This window comes from Canis lupus, chromosome 6, assembly GCF_003254725.2.
Source record: "Canis lupus dingo isolate Sandy chromosome 6, ASM325472v2, whole genome shotgun sequence".
In the NCBI taxonomy this organism is placed as follows: domain Eukaryota; kingdom Metazoa; phylum Chordata; class Mammalia; order Carnivora; family Canidae; genus Canis; species Canis lupus.
The window spans coordinates 7952101-7971740 of NC_064248.1; positions in this window are offsets into that span (position 1 = coordinate 7952101).

Genomic DNA, 19640 nt, shown 5'->3' on the forward strand with positions numbered 1-19640 from the left:
AGATCTCCTTTAGGACCCACAAAGACAATAAGATAATGACTAGAACCCCCCCCCCAAAAAAAGAAAAAGTGTAAGAGACAGGTTAGCAAGCAACTGGCCCAGAACAGAAAAGCATTTTGACTAAAAGTCATTTTCTTACAATGGAGCCGAAGGAAAACAATACAGAAGCATTCTTCTCACTTTTTGACGTTCAGGCTCTCCTTTTAGGGAAGGAAAGCTCAGACTTCCCAAGTTTGTGACTAATTCTCCATCCCCAGCTTTCAAAAATCAAGCCCCAAATAATCAGGTGGGGACAACGGGGCTGGGGAGAGTGGGGAGTAACCAATCAATGTTTGTTGCTGACACCTTTAAAAGAAATACAGCTTAGCACCAAATAAAGCAACTAACAACTGGAATCTAGGTCCAGAATTCCTAAGTTTCTTTTCTGACCTATTTGGTTTCGCCTCTGAAAAATACAGTAGCCAGTACTGGGGGTGTGATAACATTAATGGATATAACTTACCAAAAATGGTTAAAGCACTTTTAGAAATTTCCATTTTCCTACTCTCCTGACCTCTACACACAGTTGATTAAATCCTAAAGGTGAAAATTGGCAAATTCTCTAAAATACCATATGGGTTGATCATGACTAAATTGGTCCTCTTTGGTACCCCCAAAGAAAGGAAAATAATATTGCCTTGTTTTCTAAAGACTCTGGGATAGTAGTTGTTCTGATACATGTCACCTAATTTTTTGAAGGAATTAACTGTCAAAAAATTCTTCCAAAATGAAAAATGTCTCACAATGTAGAGCATTATTAAAAAAAAATACTCTCTCTCACAAGAGTCTTTATGTTCTGAGATCTTATTTATAATGGACTCATAAAATGAAGTTTCACCTAGAAACTTTATCTCCAGAAAAAGTTGGAAAATGATCTAAACTCTACAGATAATGAAAAAATTCAGAGATCTCATGTGATATGCTTGAAAAGAAAACTAAAGAGATTCATTCCGAAACTTTACTACACTTATTGAATATTTTTGCATCAGAATTAGTACTGTTTTTGAAGCGTGTTCAACAAGAAACAGTTAAGCAGAGACAAGACATGATGCTTAACGTTTACATCATAATTTTTTTTTATTTTTATTTATTTATGATAGTCACACGGAGAGAGAGAGAGAGAGAGAGGCAGAGACACAGGCAGAGGGAGAAGCAGGCTCCATGCACCGGGAGCCTGACGTGGGATTCGATCCCGGGTCTCCAGGATCGCGCCCTGGGCCAAAGGCAGGCGCTAAACCGCTGCGCCACCCAGGGATCCCCGTTTACATCATAATTTATTCACAAACAGACATAAATACGTGCTTACTTTGTAGTACATGGGTAAAAATGAATCATACTCCTAATAAGTCATAAGAGAATCTCAATTTTACAAAGATAGAAGGTGAAAATTAAATCAAGGTATTCATTCACGTCGACTGAATTTGTAAATGTTTTAAATTTAGGAAAATCTAAGGCCAGACAGAAGTTTTGAGACACTTTAAATTTGAAGAGGCCTTTTCCTTAAATCAAAAGAGTATGAATAACAGAAGGAAATTACTTTGTCTTCCTTTTGTCTTTGGCGACTGCCTTCCAGAACAATTTGGCATGGACTACTGGAATAAATAAAAGGAAGATTCCAGATTCTTTTTTTTTTTTTTCTTTTGGGAGCTCAAGAAAACCAAACTACTTTTAATTGTTTTGTTTTTTAAATAATACTTTATGTTAATTATTTCTAAGTATGCTATTCACCCTACTATGTAAATACCCACCAAATAAAAGTACACATTTTGCTACATGTAATTACATGCATAGTACATAATTCATCTCTATCCGCCAAATGTATGTGTAGTTATATAATTGTACCAAGAACCTGCCAAACTTGTAAGAACAAACTATAATGATTTCTAAGCAGTAGGGCTCTCCTCTTCACCACCCCTATCAGCCTCTGTCTGGTGACAGCATTCTCTCAGTCTCCAAGACCCTTTTAGAAATCTTCAAAGACTTCATTTCTGGCCCACCATTTAACTTTGCCTTACACTTCTGGACAGCATATGTCCATGCCACTAGCTCTAGGTATCTTTCTGCACCTCTAATGATTACATTCTGCTCTCCTCCGCTCTTAAACAAGAAAGCTAGAAGCTGAAGCCTTCGAATGGAGCTCAGTCTTACAGTTGGAAATACATCGAGCTTCACGGACTCAACTGCTCACTGCTTTGGGACTCCCAAGCCCCAAGGAAGGTCCTGGGGCTTCCCATCACCCAACAATTTCTGCCAACTGCACCTCACCAGCTACACCCCCTCCCCTGCCAGAGTCTCTTTTTACCGAACTTCTGTTCTAATATAAATTTTCTTGAATTTTTGAGATTATTAGAATATCACAGCTCATTTTCCCCCTTCTTGCCTCTGCCTCCTCGTGAGATGCCCGTGTTCATGGGGTGTTACTTATTTCCTGTGCACTATGGAAACAAATGCCCTCCTACATGATGCTCTCACTGATGTCATTGCTGAATCACTAGAAATTAATAGTGTACATTGACAGTAGCTTGAAAGGGCTTGAAATGTGTAAAGTACTGTATAAATATTATTATTATCTTGCTTAATGTAAAGTTCATGTTCTGGGCTAAGACCTTATATTAATTCCTTTTCTTTCCTCCTGGGAAGTGGGAGCCATATGCATTCTATTTATATTGACCTTTCATTATTAATATTGCTCTCACAATATCAGTTTGCCATCCAGTATTTTAGACACACAACTATATCCCTGATGCCAAGACATATAGGGTAGAGACATGCTTTTTAAAAAATCACATTTACAACATGAAGCAAAATATTGTTTTGTTTCTCCACAAGATCATTTATGACACATCTCTGCAGTGTTATATGGTTGGAGTTGAATGAAGATTTGTTTTCATGAAATGTAATTAGATTTTCTTTTGTCATGAGCACTGTTTGGCTGGATATTATTTTTTCCCTGGTAACTGTGGTTTGGAAGATTCCAAAAGCTTGTTCCACTGGAAAATAGGGAAGCTGATATTTCTAGCAGTGAATAAAAAACTTTTCTCATTCCCTCAAGCTCCATTCACAATAGATATTTGATCTAGTGTCAGTTTTTGAGACTCTGTATTATTATAATATCTTTAGAGGTCTAAGTAGCTAGCAGAATCTCAATAGGATGTCAAAATGTTGTTTGTGTGTGAGATAGAAAAAAGAAGCCAGGAGAATGGACCTCTAATCTAGCAATCGTTTTCTCTAATTAAAATATTCACACACATGTACATGTATAGTCTGAAAAGTAAAAATGTCAAATAAAAGAATGAAATGCAAATATTTTCAGCACAGAAGTATTTCTGGTAAAAAAAAAAAAAAGCAAATAGAAAAATAAATAAATAAATAAATAAATGGAAAGACCTAAATGTCCCACAATACAGAAATGCCCAATAGCACAGAAATGATGAAATAGTGTGTAGCCATTAAAAATTATGCTTGAAAATTTGTAACAAGACAAGGAAATGTTCATCATATAAGCTGAAAACAGGCCATAGGGTGAGCCCAGCCACAAAGAACAGCATATTCTGTATTCACATAAAATGCCATAAGGAAATATACGTCAGTCTTAACCGTGCATGTCTCTGGACAATGACTTCATGGGTAAGTTTTAGTTTCTTTAATATTTCTGTATTTTTTATAATTTCTATATGAGCATAAACTATCTTTATAATACAGGAAAATTGTGAATATTATTCAAAATAAGGATGGTGGAAAAGGCTGATATGGCATTTTATATTTTTTTAGGATTGTATTTATTTATTCATGAGAGACACAGAGAGAGAGGCAGAGACATGGGCAGAGGGAGAAGCAGGCTCCCTGAGGGGAGTCCAATGCGGAACTTGATCCCAGGACCCCGGGATCATGACCTGAGCCAAAGCAGATGCTTAACCACTGAGCCACCCAGGCGTCCCTGATATGGCATTTTTTAAACAGCAATTTAACTCTAACCAGAAGGGGTAGCGTGACCTAGTGATTAAAATAGACAATTGAAAACAGAAGGAAAATCATGTCCTAATTTTGCCACTGAGTCACTGACTTTGCCTCAGGTTTCCTGCCTGTAAAATAGGAATAATTAATACTTTCTTGTAAAATGCTTTTGAGCTCTCCAGCAAAAGATCCCATAAAGGCACAAGGTATTGTTCTATTAATACTAATTGAAGCAAGTATAAAATACAAAGGCATTCGAGAAAAACTGAAGTCATTACAGTCAGTGGAAGAAGGCATAACAGATACGGTGCCAAATGACAAACCGTGGCTGTGTGGGTTCCCTGTGTTCTTTACAAAAGTTGTTTTGAGGGCAGATAAGGATGTCACCAATAATGCTGGAACGTCCACCATCTAATCACCAAACACTATCTGTTGGGCAAAGCGTTGTGCCAGACACTATAAAGAAACACAGAAGCAGCAGGCAAGGTCCCTGTCTTTTGAAGCTTACAATTTTGTTGGGAATAGGTCCATAACAATAGTAAAAAATAACAATCTTGTTCAATGTGGGAAAAAAAAATAAGTATTCAACCTAAGCAGAAGACAAATGATATCCAGGGAAGAAACTAAAATGCTAATACATACCATAACATTAGCTTTTTTAAAAAAAAAAACTTTTAAGTAATGTCTCCCCCCACCCCCAACAAACTCATGACTCCCAGATCAAGAGTTGCCTGCCCTGAACTCAGCCAACCAGATACCCCCAGAGCACTCGCTTTGATCCAAGCAATGAACTGAGATGCTTTCTCGTGAGCCAAGACTTCAGAAATGTTGGGGTGTTGGACAGGGTGGAGGGAAGAGGTGGCAAGAAAGGTGGAGGGTGTTTGGGATCAGGAAATCATGCACAATGCAGCACACACTAAATCCACACATAGAAGGGAAACGGTGAGTGTGGTTGTTCAGCCGGGAGCCCAGGAGGGGGAAAGAAGGCTGGCATCTTAAAGACTGGCCAGATGGGAAGATGCTGGTGGTATCTCGGAAGGGGCAGGGGTGGTGGGGGAGTCAGCCGTTTTGAACAATGTGTCACGGTGCTGCCAGACATGCTGTTCCTGTGAACGACCCATTCCCACTTGACTGCCTATTTGCAGCGCACCATGTCAAAAAGACTCTCTTGCCTTATCCGTCGGCATTTAAAAGCAGGGCTAAGGAGAAGCAGTTTGCATTGAAGCCAGCAACGACAGGGTCAGATGTGAGTTCAAATTCTAGTAATGAACAGTTTGAACTTGAGCACATTATGTAACCTCGCAGAGCCTCAGTTTCCACAAAAGAAGCACACACCTCATTGTGTGCTGCGAGCATGAAATCAGAAAACTTACGTACAAATCTTGGAGCTCTACTTGCATGGAGCAAGCACCCATGAAAAGCGAGCCGCTACTTACTCTCAGCTGAATCACATCCACGGACCCTAACTTTGCTTCTCTGCATTCGTGCTGATAGAATACCATTTTACAGACAAGTGGACTGAGGTTCAGAGCACCAAGAGCTGTTTGATGGAGAGATTGGATTTCTCAACCAGGCTGCCAAGCGCCTGCTAGTTTTCTGACCACCTTTCAATGATTTGATCTCGGCTGACCCTCCTAAATGCCTTTCTGAAGCAATGTATACCTTTATGTATTTATTCCTCCAAAAAATATGTATCGAGGGCCTATTATGTGCCCAGTTTGGAGCCCGAAGGAGTCCTCTGATCCTTCCTTATAAGATGGTTGAACACCGTGCAAAGAAATCCCAGGGGCACCTGGGTGGCTCAGTGGTTAAGCGTCTGCCTTCGGCTCAGATCGTGATCCCGGGGTCCTGCCATCGAGTCCCACACGGGGCTCCCTACATGGAGCCTGCTTCTCCCTCTGCCTGTGTCTCTGCCTCTGTGTGTGTGTGTCTCTCATGAATAAATAAATAAAATATTCTTTAAAAAATCCTGGAGTGAGACAAAATGGCCCCTCACAGCCTGCTCATCCTGTACCATGTCAGTGCTGGCTAGTAAGTGCCTTTCACTTCCCTGACATACATTCTTCATGCCACAGGGCATTGTAACCCTTCAGCCTTCTCTTTTGGCAATGTAAGCACTTATTAGCAGAATGAAATCTTTGGTAGGTCTGACCTTGGCAAAGGCTACGCTCATATTCAGCTTCGAGGACTCTTTACCCCAGACCACCTTTTATTTCAGAAATCAGGGCTGAGACCACAACCACATATAGAGCAGCAGAGTGTCCTGCTTTCCCAAATGTGATGTGAACTAGAGTCAGCTCAAGTCTGCAATTGCTCCTGAAGACTGTGTCAGGCTGGTGGAGATCGTGTGTGTGTGTGTGTGTGTGTGTGTGTGTGTGTGTATGCACATGTGTACTGGGGGCAGGCGGGAAGGAAGGCAAGGTGGGGGATGTATATAAAGCCAAATGAAATGCAGTAGCTTCTGCCCTTGGAGAAAGTTTAAGATCTGGCTGAAGAGACACTGGGAACATGTAATTGGTTCCATTCTAGAGATTACTTGATGTGCAAAAGAACATAATATCTGATGGAGGTAAAAACCTAGGAAACCCCAACTGCGTGCAGGTCCATTGCTGTAGCTGGTAGATACTGCTCCTGAGACCAGGGTCCAAGGCACCCAGCCCCGTTCTGACTCAGCCATGCACCTCCCTTGGAACTTCTTTCCCCTTCGGGGACTTCTGAGGTCAGGCCTCCCCCAAACAAGACATCTTAATGGAAACTCTTGGAAGAGGTTGGGAATAGAGTCATGCAGGATATTCTATTATCTACTGATGTCCTGAGGGTAAAAAGGCCAGACTGAAAGTCACAAGCCTGGAAGAGTCATCTTTGTCTGTAAAACCACCAAATAACAACAATTACTATCCAGGGAGCACCTGCCATCTGTCCTGAGACATCCACAGCTTTATCTCTGATCTTCGCAGCAGGTTTGCAAGGCAGGGAGCATTTTACATATAAGAAAACTAAAGACCAGAGATCTAAGGAGACTCCTCCAATGTTTGGTGTCCGTACAGGGCTGCCCCTGTCACACCCAGGGCTCCAACCTGGTCAGTGGGAACGCACCTGGGACTTGGGACAGGTGGCCCTCTTGGGACAGGAAGTCCTGGGTATTGCCCGCCCAGGAGGGGATCCCTCCGCCTTACCTTACAGCAACCTGCTTGCCAGCAGTCCTTCCCCGTGGAGCTTTTGTCTCCAGACATTTCTCTGTGGCAGTTGGAGGCTCCAGACACCCTGGTCCAGGGCATCTATAATAAAGATTGATAACCTGACCTTGGTCTTGAATGAGACATCGATTACAAATGAGAGGCGGCGGGGAGAGTCAAAAGTCCCCCAGAGTACAGCCAGACAGGGTGTTTGGCAAGCTGAGCAGCAGGAGAGAGGGGTGTGTTTTCCTAGCCAGCATCGGGATTCTCCTTGCTGATTGCCCAGGGGGTTCTCACTCCTTTACGTTAGGGGAGCCTGGTCTAATAGACCGTCTGGGGAAATATCTAATCAACGATCCCATTCTGGCTACCAGTGCGGCGGGAGGGTGGGGTCATGGGTTCGCTATCAGGGGCGAAGACGGACCGTTCAGTAAAACAATGACAAATCATTCCAAGTCGGGTATCCTACCCTCTCTGCTTCCTAAATGCAACGCGGACTGGGTGAGTGGGAGGTGGGATTAGTTTACACAAGCTCCTTGGACGCGATAGCATTTTATGACCGACCCAGGCGGACCAGGTGGTGGGGTTTGGTGTTGTTTTCTTTGAATACTGCTCTGCGATTCACTGTTGAGCTGCTCGCCTCCCACCCCCATCTTTGGACCTGGTGTTTTCCTTCAAAAACAGGCTCCCTTGGAGAAAAAAGAGAAATGACCCCCTGGCCCCTGGCTGTCCTCTGTAAGCCTGATCTATTTAAGACACGTTCTCTTCAAACAAATCCTGCCCCAGTTTCTCCGAGGGCCGCCTCTTCCCCTCCTGCCCTCCGCCACTGCCTGTGCATTTGACACCAGCTCAGGAATCTTGTAGCTTCTCGCCTTTCCATTCCCGGCGGGATTTGTTATTCAGCACTTCAAAGCGGAGACTTGTTTGCACCTCTTGTTTCAAACAATAGACCAAATTTCCTGTCGCTGCTTCTCTTAAAAACTGCCTGCCTCGCGCTCCCGGGAACAATTGTAGCGGCCACTCCGCTGATGAAGGAAAGGGCTGAATCCTCACCCACCCTTCTTCTCAGAGGAGACGGGGCCCTAGGGCAGAGAAGGTCGTGGGCTCGGACATCAGAGGGCAAAGACCTGTGTGCAAACCCTAGGCTTTGCCGCGATACTGCTGGGTGACTTTGAACTGGTGGCTTAACCTCTCTGAGCCTCTGTGGCCTCACCTGTAACATCTGAACCATAGCTACCCCGTCCCACAGGGCTGTGGTGAATTGAGCAATAATGATGCAGCAAGCTCCTGCTTCCTGGTGGAAGTTAAGAGAACATTCCCTGATTCTTGGCAGCCCAGATTCAAATTCTAGATGCAGCCTGCTCTTTCTCTGCATCCTTGGACTCAAATTGCCTAAACTCTGTGCCTTATCTGTAAAATAGAATAATTATGGTACCCACCTTGTGGGATTAAGGGAAGCATTGACTTGGGCTCAGACCTCACCCAGTGAAGATCTACCCTCCCTTGGCAACCCCGTTTTACATTCTTCTGCCTATAATTCTTTTCTTTGCTATTACAATTTTTGTTTGTGAGCCCAGATCTGTCATACGATGTTCGTAGCCCATCAGGAGTATGATATTTGTTCATGCTTTCTGATTCCAGGAGTATGGTTTTCGCTTAACTCCAGGATAATGAAACTGCCCGGGGAAGGGATCCATAGCACTGGGGTTTTAGGGCAGTAAATCTCCTCTATGTGATATTGCAATAGTCCATACATGACCTTATGCGTATCTCCAGACTCTAGACTGTGCGCCACCAAGAGTGAACCCTTATGTAAACTGTGGACTTCGGTTCATAATAATGCATCAGTATGGATCCTTTGCTATAACAAATGTACCGTATAATGCAAGGTGTTAAAGGTAGGGGAAGGGCGGCTGGGAGGGAAGTGATGCATCCTTTCACTGGTGACCCGAAATTAACAACTGTTTTGTTTTCCTGTGGGCAAGTCCTGTGCTAATGGCTCACAGTGAGCCAGTTTTGTCCTTGGAGGTAGAGAACCAGACTGGAGGCTTTCTGGTGGTGGTAGTAGGGGGCGGGGGTGTCTCAGGATCAAGTTGCTTTCAACGTCTCATAAGTTCTGGAGTAGACAGAGCTGGGAGTAGAGGTCCCCCCCTTTTTTTTTTCTTTTTTAGATTTTATTTTATTTACTCATGAGAGATACAGAGCGAGAGAGAGGCAGAGACACAGGCAGAGGGAGAAGCAGGCTCCATGCAGGGAGCCCGATGTGGGACTCAATCCCAGCTCTCCAAGATAAACCGCTGCGCCACCAGGACTGCCCGGAGTAGAGGTCCCTTATCTCCTTGTCCTGAGTTCACAAGGCAGGAGGGACCCCGGGTGGCTCAGTGGTTGAGCACCTGCCTTCGGCTCAGGTCCTGATCCTGGGATGCCAGGAGTCCCACAACGGGCTCCCTGCACGGAGCCTGCTTCTCCCTCTGCTTGTGTCTTTCATGAATAAATAAAATAAAATCTTAAAAAAAAAAAAGGTAGGAGGGACCGTCTGTCATGTCCTACGTTCTGAGTCCTAGGCTCTTTTGCAACCACAGTCATGGATGTGTCTTTCTCAGACTCTTAAGCTACTGGCTTCATCATACTGACTTCCAAGACATGGTTCTGTGGTCAAGTGAATCCCTGAAGCTTTTCTCTGTTCCAAAACCTCTAAAGCCCAAACTCGATGAAAAAGAAAAGAAAAGAAAAGAAAAAGCAGTGACTCTCATAGAATAAAAATAGGCTTCCCACCCAACACAAATCCCGCTGAGCAACCAATGTCTGATTGTTTCGTGTCCTGAGGCCAATGTTACAATACCCTGGAGTAAAAAGCAACCACAAAAAGGACAGAGAAACTCCAGGAACACATTTTAAATACAGACAGAAACTTCCCCAGCATACTCTGTCTGGTTGCCAAGTCCCCAAACTCTTACCCTGTGAGATTGAATTTTCAAGGCATGTCACCGATTAATAAAACCATCAATTTTGATATATTCACACAGTGTGTCATGGGAGGGGGTTGGCACCATTACTGTTATCAGGCGTTAAGATTGCTAAGATCCAACGGAAGCCAAATCAGAAGGCTGTGGCATTTGATGTGAACTGCAGTGTTGGGAATTATAGTAGGTAATTATCACAAGTTGTCTTAGCAGCATGATTGAGTGGAGAAAGCACAAAATGTTGAAGCAGTACATGTAGGGTCAGATCAGGCCCTGCCGCTTACTGGCTGTGTCACTCCAAGCTTCTCTTCCCCCGTCTGCAAACTGGGGGCATTTGTACTCGCCTCATGGGCCTGTTGCAGAGAGTATTTAGGATAGAACATGTCCAGTGTCTGGGAAGGTACGTACAATATGTCCCAGCACAGTCTGGTTTCTGTCCTCAAAACTCAGTTGTAGATGGTTATGAATGATGTTTCTTCAAGATTTCGCCTGAGCCCAGTAAGACAGAGTAGGTGAAAAATAAACACGAAATGATACATCAGTGACATCTTCTCTATTTTGCTTTGCTGTTTCCAAGCTTCTGATGTAAATAATTTACAGTGTTAAAAATGAGTTAACAGCAGGTCTTTGAAGGACAGAAGAAAATTCTTTCTAAAATGAGGGATGGTCTTCATAATGAGGGACTGCTGGGTAGAGGAAAAACGTAGAATTTAGACAAGCATCTCTTACACAGTTATTAATCTGGTTGGATAGGATTTTTAATAATTAAATGGTATTACTGCAATATAAGTGATATTTTATTAAGCTTAAATGAAATGTACATTTAGGAACTTAATTTGAAACATCGCCGGCTTTGTTATTCTATTTTTCATAATTGCATATGTTTGGAAATGATGTTTTATTTTCTGCTCTTCATTATCCGCCTACATACTTAGCCTTTTGCTTTATTTATAGGAATGTTATTTCTCGTGTTATAAGGAAATTGATATGAAAACTCTAAATGACAAACTCCGGAGTTAGCTTCAAGTTTCTGACTAATCGCTAATGAAATATCCATAATTGATGAGGAAGAAATCATAAATTGCGAGGAGACGCAACTTCATTTCATAAACGTCTCCTGTTTGTTTGACAGCTTTGGAAATTTCTTTGTCGTTTTGGAAATCAATACAACAGACAGCTAAACACCAGACTTAGCTGCTCAGCCTGAGACGAAATAAAAGATTGAAGGCTCTTCCATCACCAGCTGTCGATTGCTGAAGATCATATTGCTGAATGCAATAATTTTTTTTCTCCATCCAAACATTACTCAGCCTCCATGAACTCTCGTTAAGGGCCAGATGCACACACATTATGGCTGTGAATTCACAGCACAGGGAATGGGACAGCTGGCAGTTATCGGTTTAGTTGATCGATACAGACAGGATGGTGACAAACCACCACCACCACCACCTCACCTTCCCAGTTCTCCCATTTTGAGACTAAATTACGCACTCTGACTACCCAAACAGCGCAGATTAACCAGCTAGCCCAACTTTTTCTTTCTTTCTTTCTTTCTTTCTTTCTTTCTTTCTTTCTTTCTTTCTTTCTTTCTTTCTTTCTTTCTTTCTTTCTTTCTTTCTTTCTTCTTTCTTTCTTCTTTCTCTTTCTTTCTTCTTGCTTTCTTTCAGATTTTATTGATTTATTCATGAGAAACACAGAGAAAGAAAGAGACATAGGCAGAAGGAGAAGCAGGTTCCTTGCGGGGAGCCCAATGAGGGACTCAATCCCAGGACCCCGGGCCAACTTTTTCTTCTGTGCCAACACTCTTCTTCCTTAGCTTCTTCTTAGCTCCTCAGCATAATAAGCCTGGAATGACGCACCTCAGCAGGGGCTTTGCTTTCTACTCCCTCCCCACTCCCTGCTTTGCCTCTGGAGCTTGGGTATCAGCTGCATTCTCCCAAAAGGACTGCTTCCACCAGGCCACCCCTCACCAGACCATTCCTCCCTCCCCTGAGGCTCCATCTGTCACAACCCTCACCCTCCCCCCCTCCCCCTTCCGACCTGGGGTAGTAACAGCTTCCCGCTGCTGCTAATCTCAGGGGGCCCAACACCCCTAGGTGACACTCTCAATTTTCCTGCACTTTGTACCTAGACTCTGGTTAACTTCTCCTGAATCATTTGTGTTTGATTCTGGTCTTCTGGTAGGCCCCTGCCTGATACAGCAGGGATTTCCAAATATGTATTTAACTTATATGTAAATGAACAAGAAGGAAGAAAGAGAATATATATGAAACTCCACACACCAAAGTGGTATTTGGTTAGGGTTTCATTCATTTCTTCCCCCATTGTCAGTATGCATATTACCAAGCCTTCCAAGGGCCCCTGGTTTGCTTGTCTTTTCTGCTAACCCCCAGCAGAAGCGAGGCTGGGACTGGGTCTTTCTCCCTCTCACTGTTTTATCTCCTGGCTCTGTCAATAATGATGCATTGAATGAATGAAGGCATTGACCAATCTTATTCATCAAGCCCATCTCTCGCTGGGTCCAAGGCAGCGGTCTTTGCAGTTCTGATCTGAGGGCATTTAGCTCAGAGGGTTAAGGGAGAAACCACTACAGGACCCCTCTGCCCTGACGTACGCGGAGTAGAATAGGGTGATGAAGGATTATGGACTCTTGCAAATGGCTGGGAAATGTCATGGGAGATCCCCAGCTCTCCAGAGTCACCCATGGTTTCTGAGCCTGGCTGGTGATGGAGCAAGGTATTTCTGCCAAATAAAGCTAGAGCTGAGGTCCTTGGGTGTCAGAATGCATGGTCTTCCCCCATCACCAGGGACTGTGACAGAGAAAAGGAAGCCCGGGGGCCACTGGGAGATTACCTTCTCTCCAGAAAGAATAGGGGTGATGACGCTTAGCCTGGAAGTGTTGATCTGAAGACAAGGCATGTGCGGGAGCTCAGTTCACAGAAGGAACTTGGTCAGATCCAGCTTTAATAGACCCTCTTGATGGCAAAAGAAAAGTAGCATCTTAGCTCCCATGAGAATTCATATATTTTTAAACCCTGAACGTTGAGATAACTTGGGAACAGACATCACTGAGAGGACGGGGCAGGGAGCGAAAGATGACACAGCTTCAGAGCCACACACGACCAGGTGTGAGTCCTGGTTCCGCCACAGTCCAGCTGGGTGACTGACTGCGAGTCAGCCACTGACACTGAATGGGGGTCTCCTGATCTGCAAAGTGGCAATAATTCTACGGACTCTTGGCACTGGTGGGCTTCGTGTTTTCAGGTTCCAGGATTTGAGACCAACCCTGAAGGTCTGTGATCTGTGCTAATTTTGCCGTTTCACGGGGTGCCAGCAGGCAAGTGCACAGAAGCTGGTCATTTTGCCAAAGAGTCTTCTAACAGATGGTCCAGCATCCTTACTGGTCTCCACTCATTGCTATGGACCCATTTTGAGGGGTAGAGCTATGCTACGGTATATTTGGTGACTTTGTGCTTTGGAGGAAAGATGAGTTAAAACGTGTGGTGGGGAATAAATTAACTATTACGTGTATAAAGTACCTGGTATGGTGTCTGGTAATAGCAGAAGTTCAAATTCTTGGGAACTCATCACTGTGGTTCCATGTTGATGTTATCAGTCTGCCTATGGTGTGCTGGGGACATCTCAAGCCCTCCAGCCAATCTAGAAGGAGATCAGGCCTTGTTGAAAGCAGCGCTTCTCCAGAGCGTGTGGCAAGTGTGGACTTCTCTCTTGGGTTGGGCTGCACCAGGACTTAGGTGACCCTGGAAAAAAGAGATGAGAAGGTGATTTAAAAATTCAGTCTGAGGGGGGATCCCTGGGTGGCTCAGTGGTTTAGCGCCTTGCCTTCGGCCCAGGGCATGATCCTAGAGACCTGGGATCAAGTCCCACATCGGGCTCCCTGCATGGAGCCTGCTTCTCCCTCTGCCTGTGTCTCTGCCTCTCTCTCTCTCTCTCTGTTTCTCATGAGTAAATAAATAAAATCTTTCTTTAAAAAAAAAATCAGTCTGGATGGCTCAGTGGATTAAGCTTCTGACTTTGGCTCAGGTCATGATCTCCAGCTCATGGGATCAAGCCCCAAGTCCACAGGGAGTCTGCTTCTCCCTCTCTCTCTGCTCCTCTTCCTGCTTCTGCTCTCTCTCTTTCTCTCCTCCTGCTTCTGCTCTCTCTCTCTCTTTTAGAGCTAAAATAAAAAAAATTAATCTTTTTTTTTTTTTTTTTTTTTTTTAATCAGGTCTGCATAGCCTAGGTCATGCTTGTAGCCTCTAAGTCATGGACAACTTGATAAGAATAGACATCAAGTGGCTGGATGCTGTCTTTGCATTCAGAAAGAAAGGGAGCAGGGGACCAGTGGTCTAGTCCTCTCAACTTTTCATGTCCTTTCCATGCCATTAAGCTTGGCATCTGTATTCTCAGGTACACAGGACATAGGGACCAAATCGTCCACTTGACACTCCACAGGGCTACCTGGGTGAGCATCCTGAAACACCCTTGCTTGGCCTGTCTCCTGCTAACTTTTTAGCTTCTCTTTCATTTTCCCTTGAGTTAAACCTCTCAGCCCCTGCTGACTATGTCAGCCTCCATCCTGGAGTCACTGTTCCAGCCTACACCAGACTCTTCCCTGCTTCAGCAACACTGCACATGCACAAGCAAAGCCCCAGCATGGCCGGCATCCACTCTGATTGGCCAGAGCCCTTCTATTCTGATTAGCTAGTTGCTAGCATTTTCTAACACTGGACACCAGATTTGTCACCGACATCTTTCTTTGCCCAGTTTAACCCCTCCCACGCAAGGGGCAGGCAAGTCTTTCTGCCTGCGTTCAGCCAGTCACTCTCTGGACCTAGCAGATGGCCCCAACTCTCAAGGTCAACACCATCTTTTGGCCCCAAATGCACGTCACACAGATTCCATCCCAGAGTCAAAAGTTATCTGAAGTCTGTTTGTCTAAACATATTCCAATTGTTTTTCAGTTTCTGCCATTGGACTGAGCCATTTGGGGATAGGGACCTTGTCTCATATCACTGCATTCCTATAGCCTATAAGCTAGGCACATAGTAGGTGTTTAGAAAAACACCTGATGAAGGAAGGAGCCAGGTTCGCACTTCAGTTAAGAGTCCAAGGTCAGGGGATCCCTGGGTGGCGCAGCGGTTTAGCGCCTGCCTTTGGCCCAGGGCGCGATCCTGGAGACCCGGGATCGAATCCCACGTCAGGCTCCCGGTGCATGGAGCCTGCTTCTCCCTCTGCCTATGTCTCTGCCTCTCTCTCTCTCTCTCTGTGACTATCATAAATAAAAAATTAAAAAAAAAAAAAAAAAGAGTCCAAGGTCAGAGATCATGAGGTCTAAGTCAATCTCATTGTGCTCCTCATTTTCAGAGCCATTCTTTGAATTTGAGAACAGGAGAGCCATACCAGCCACTGCCACTGTATTCACCAGTGACCAGCCAAGTGCTGGTTCGCTATGATTTCCTGAGCGCCTTCCAAACATCTGGTGCCGGTGTGAAAGGAGCCGGGTGAGGCCCAGAGCCAGCATTAGGCCATCAGTGAGCTCTGAACCTGATAAAAATCCTGACAGTCCCAGAAGCCAAGCTGGACTGGGGCGTGAGATCATCAGATGCCTAAGATACTTGAATCAACTTGTTCACAGCCTACCCCGGTCATGTTTTTCATAATTCATGATTCACAGGAGATTTTTAACAACAAAAACACTCAGATTAAATTTTTATGTGAGATGTTTTCCCTCCTTATACAAGTGTTATCAACCATTTTGATCACAAAAAAGAAAAAAAAGCCTTCTGCCCACTTCCATAATTATTTAAGGTTTTTTTTTTTACACTTGTTTTTCTACTTGAGTTGATTTGGAAACAGGAACTGTGGGTAGTGGAAGGTGGCTTTAAATTGTAGCTCAGGCAATCTGATGATCCAATTCACTTTCTTTTTTTTTTTTTTTTTTTTTTTTTCCAATTCACTTTCATTGGTGGGACAGGACATCATGTATTATTGATAAAAAAAAAAAAAAAAAAAAAACCTCAGTGGATAGTCTAAAGTAACTTTCCTTCATTTTTTTAAAAGATTTTTATTTACTTATTCATGAGAGACACAGAGAGAGGCAGAGACCTAGGCAGAGGGAGGAGCAAACTCCCTACGGGGACTCCAATGGAACTCGATCCCAGGACCCCAGGAGCACGCCCTGAGCCAAAGGCAGACACTCAACCACTGAGCCATCCAGATGCCCCAGTTTTCCTTCTTTTATGCTGAAAGAATATTTAAAGGAATAGCCAGGGACGCCTGGGTGGCTCAGCAGTTGAGCATCTGCCCTTGGTTCAGGGTGTGATCCTGGAATCTAGATCGAGTCCCACATCGGATTCCCTGCATGGAGCCTGCTTCTCCCTCTGCCTATGTCTCTGTCTCTCTCTCTCTCTGTATATCTCATGAATAAATAAATAAATATTAAAAAAAATAAAGGGATAGGGAGTCTCTTTCTATTCTATATACATGGATGTTTATCAGTGGCTGATGCACATAACCAACAAGGAACATATCAAAACTTTGCGGAGAATCTCATTTCTTTAAGCAAAAAAATGACTTCAGCCATTCTCTGATGACACTTGTTATAATTACCATCCTAACTTTCCACCAATCTTTATATCTTGACTGTCAGTGTTGCTGCTTCTTCAAGGGTGAGCCTTGTACACAAATGCCTTCAAATGACAGAATGGGAGAAAAAAAAAAGATTTACGAAGAGGAATAAATTTTATGTTATATGGATTGTATCTCCATTTTCAGACTGTTTTAAAAGAAAAAAAAAGCACAAGGAAGAAACAGGAGACAACGCAGGGCTCGGGTTCCTTCTTGTGCCAGAAATGTGCTAGAATGCAGCTATTTTAAAGATTATCCCTATTATAGTCCTTTTGAAACAAGCCTGCCTTCTTTTAAAAAAAAAATTTTTTTTAAGTGAATTCTACCTTCAACATGAGGCTCGAACTCACGACTCTGCAATCAAAAGTTGTATGCTCTATCAAATGACCCAGCCAGGAACCCTCTAAGCCTGTTTTATCGGAGCTATGAAGCCTGGGGGACAGGCTCACTCCTTGACGGTGAGGCTCCTTGCTTTAAGCAGGTGGAAAGTGGATCTCCAGCCTTTTTGAAGAGCAATGTGGTGAATGATGGGGGAGGGAGTGCTAGAGGCCCACAAGATTCAACTGAATCCTTTCTTGAGGACTGCCCTTCCCCCCCAAAACTCAACTTGCTCAAGGTCATGCCCCTTCCTGGAAGGCAGCCCCCAACTCAATGGGCCCGCCCCCTTGCCACAAGGTATGACAATTCTCATGGATCATCCCAGGTCCAGAGGATGCCATAGAATCGGCTGAGGCCTTTTCTGTGGCTCCCAGCTCAACTTTTCCCCCTGCTAAAGCCTACTTTCCTCAAAAATCTGGATCCAGGAAGGACACCTGGGTGGCTCAGTGGTTGAGCATCTGCCCTCGGCTCAGGTCATGATCCTGGGGTCCTGGGATTGAATCCTGCATTGGGCTCCCCACAGGGAGCCTACTTCTCCCTCTGCCTATGTCTTTGCCTTTCCCCACGTCTCTCATGAATAAATAAATAAAATCTTAAAAAAAAAAAAGATTTGCCTATTCTGGACATTTCATATAATGGCCTCATACGATCTGTGGTCCTTTGTGTCTGGTTTCTTTCTCTTGGCATAGTGTTTTCAAGGCTCATCTGTGTTGTAGCATATATCATTCCTTTCTAGGGCTGAATAATACTCCAGTGCGTGGACACATCATGTTTTGTTTATTCATTCATTGAGTGATGGACGTTTGGGGCTGTTTCCACTGTTTGGCTATGGTGAGTCATGCTGCTATTAGTGTACATATTTCTGTGGGACTATATGCTTTCCCTTCTTTTGAGTACGTACCTAGGAGAGGAATTGCTGGGTCATAGGTTAACTCCATGTTTAACTGTTTGATTGACTGCAGACTGTCTTCCAAAGCAGCCGTACCCTGTGGTGTTCTTACCAGCATCCTAGCCCTCACGCTTCTTGGATAGTTTTCCCTGTGGACGTCTTTCTGTGACACGTGCATTCTTTACTCCCTTCCCATACTCTTGGCTGACCCATTTCCAATGATCTTTATCTTTATAATCTTTAAGGTCCACCTGAAATCTCACCTTCTCTAAGAAGCCCTCTCTGATTACCTCAGTCCTCCCTCTGTGTACTGGTTGCTTTTTCCTCATGGTCCGATATGGGGAGGGGCCTTGTGCTTGGCCCACCTCTGTGTCCCCTGCACCAGACCTGGTACCTGGCAAGAGAAGGGAAGCTTGTGGAAAATAGTTGTTGGACCCAGTGGATGGAGTTCAAATATTGTCAGGGAGTGTGTGCAGGAGTGTGCTGGGCTTGGAGAATGGACGGAGCCTCAGGCAACAAAGGACAACTGGGCAGAGACTAGTTCTCGTTCACAGATTCCTTTGGTCCTGGCCAGCCAGTTTCCTGTGGGCACAATAGAATTCCTGTAACTTGCTCTCTTTTGTTGACCTTGACCATGGAAGGGAACTTTGTATTTTATGAAGCCGACTGACCACAGTAGCCCCAGCCTCCGTGGAAACCTTTTGGGGCCGAGCTTTCCAAAGCAGCATGACTCCAAGAGGCCCCCAAATAGCCTCAGCCCATGGGATCAGAAGCAACCCATGTCGTGCTGTTCATCACAAAACTGAAAGCCACTGTTCTATTGGAAGACAAGTAGGGGGATGTTGAGCGGGGGGGCACCTTTGAGGGAGGCTCTCTGGCTCCTTTTCCACCTTTCCTAGTCTAAGCCAACAGGGACCTCCAGGGAATTAATTCACCTGTCCATAGAATCACAGAAGTGTAGGTACTTGGGGCTGGAAGACATGTCAAGGGATCAGCTATACTTGAGGGTGGTCCTGGGATCAGCGGTATTGGTATCACCAGAAACTGGGTTGAAATGCCGAGTCTAAGGTCCTCCCTTGGGCCTGCTGAGTCAAGAGCTGCATTTTTATTTTATTTTTATTTATTTGAGAGAGCAGGAGATATCACAGAAGGAGAGGAAGAAGCAGACTCCCCATGGAACAGAGAGCCTGACACAGGGCCTGATTCCAGGACCCTGAGAAGTGACCCAAGCAGAAGACAGATAGTCAACCAGCATTTTAACAAGGTCTGCATTTTAACAAGGTCCCCAGGTGACTGATGGGCACGTGTTTCCTCGTGGTACCCTGACCACTGGCCACCAGACCTCCACCTTCATCCTTCCCTATTAGCCTGGTCCATCTCTTTGGGCACACCGGAAAGTTCCCCCTTCTAAGGAGCTGAACACACATGGGTTCTAAGGCCACACCTCAAACCCATTCACAGTAGGCTTGATCTCTCCCGTATGAGACCCATCAAACAGGGTGACCCCTCCTGCTACTTCTGAGCTGAGCTGGTAAGATTGTGAGTAAAGAGTACAACATGTTTCTCAGAAGCAGTGTGAACACACCTTCTGGAAGCTCCCAGGGGTAG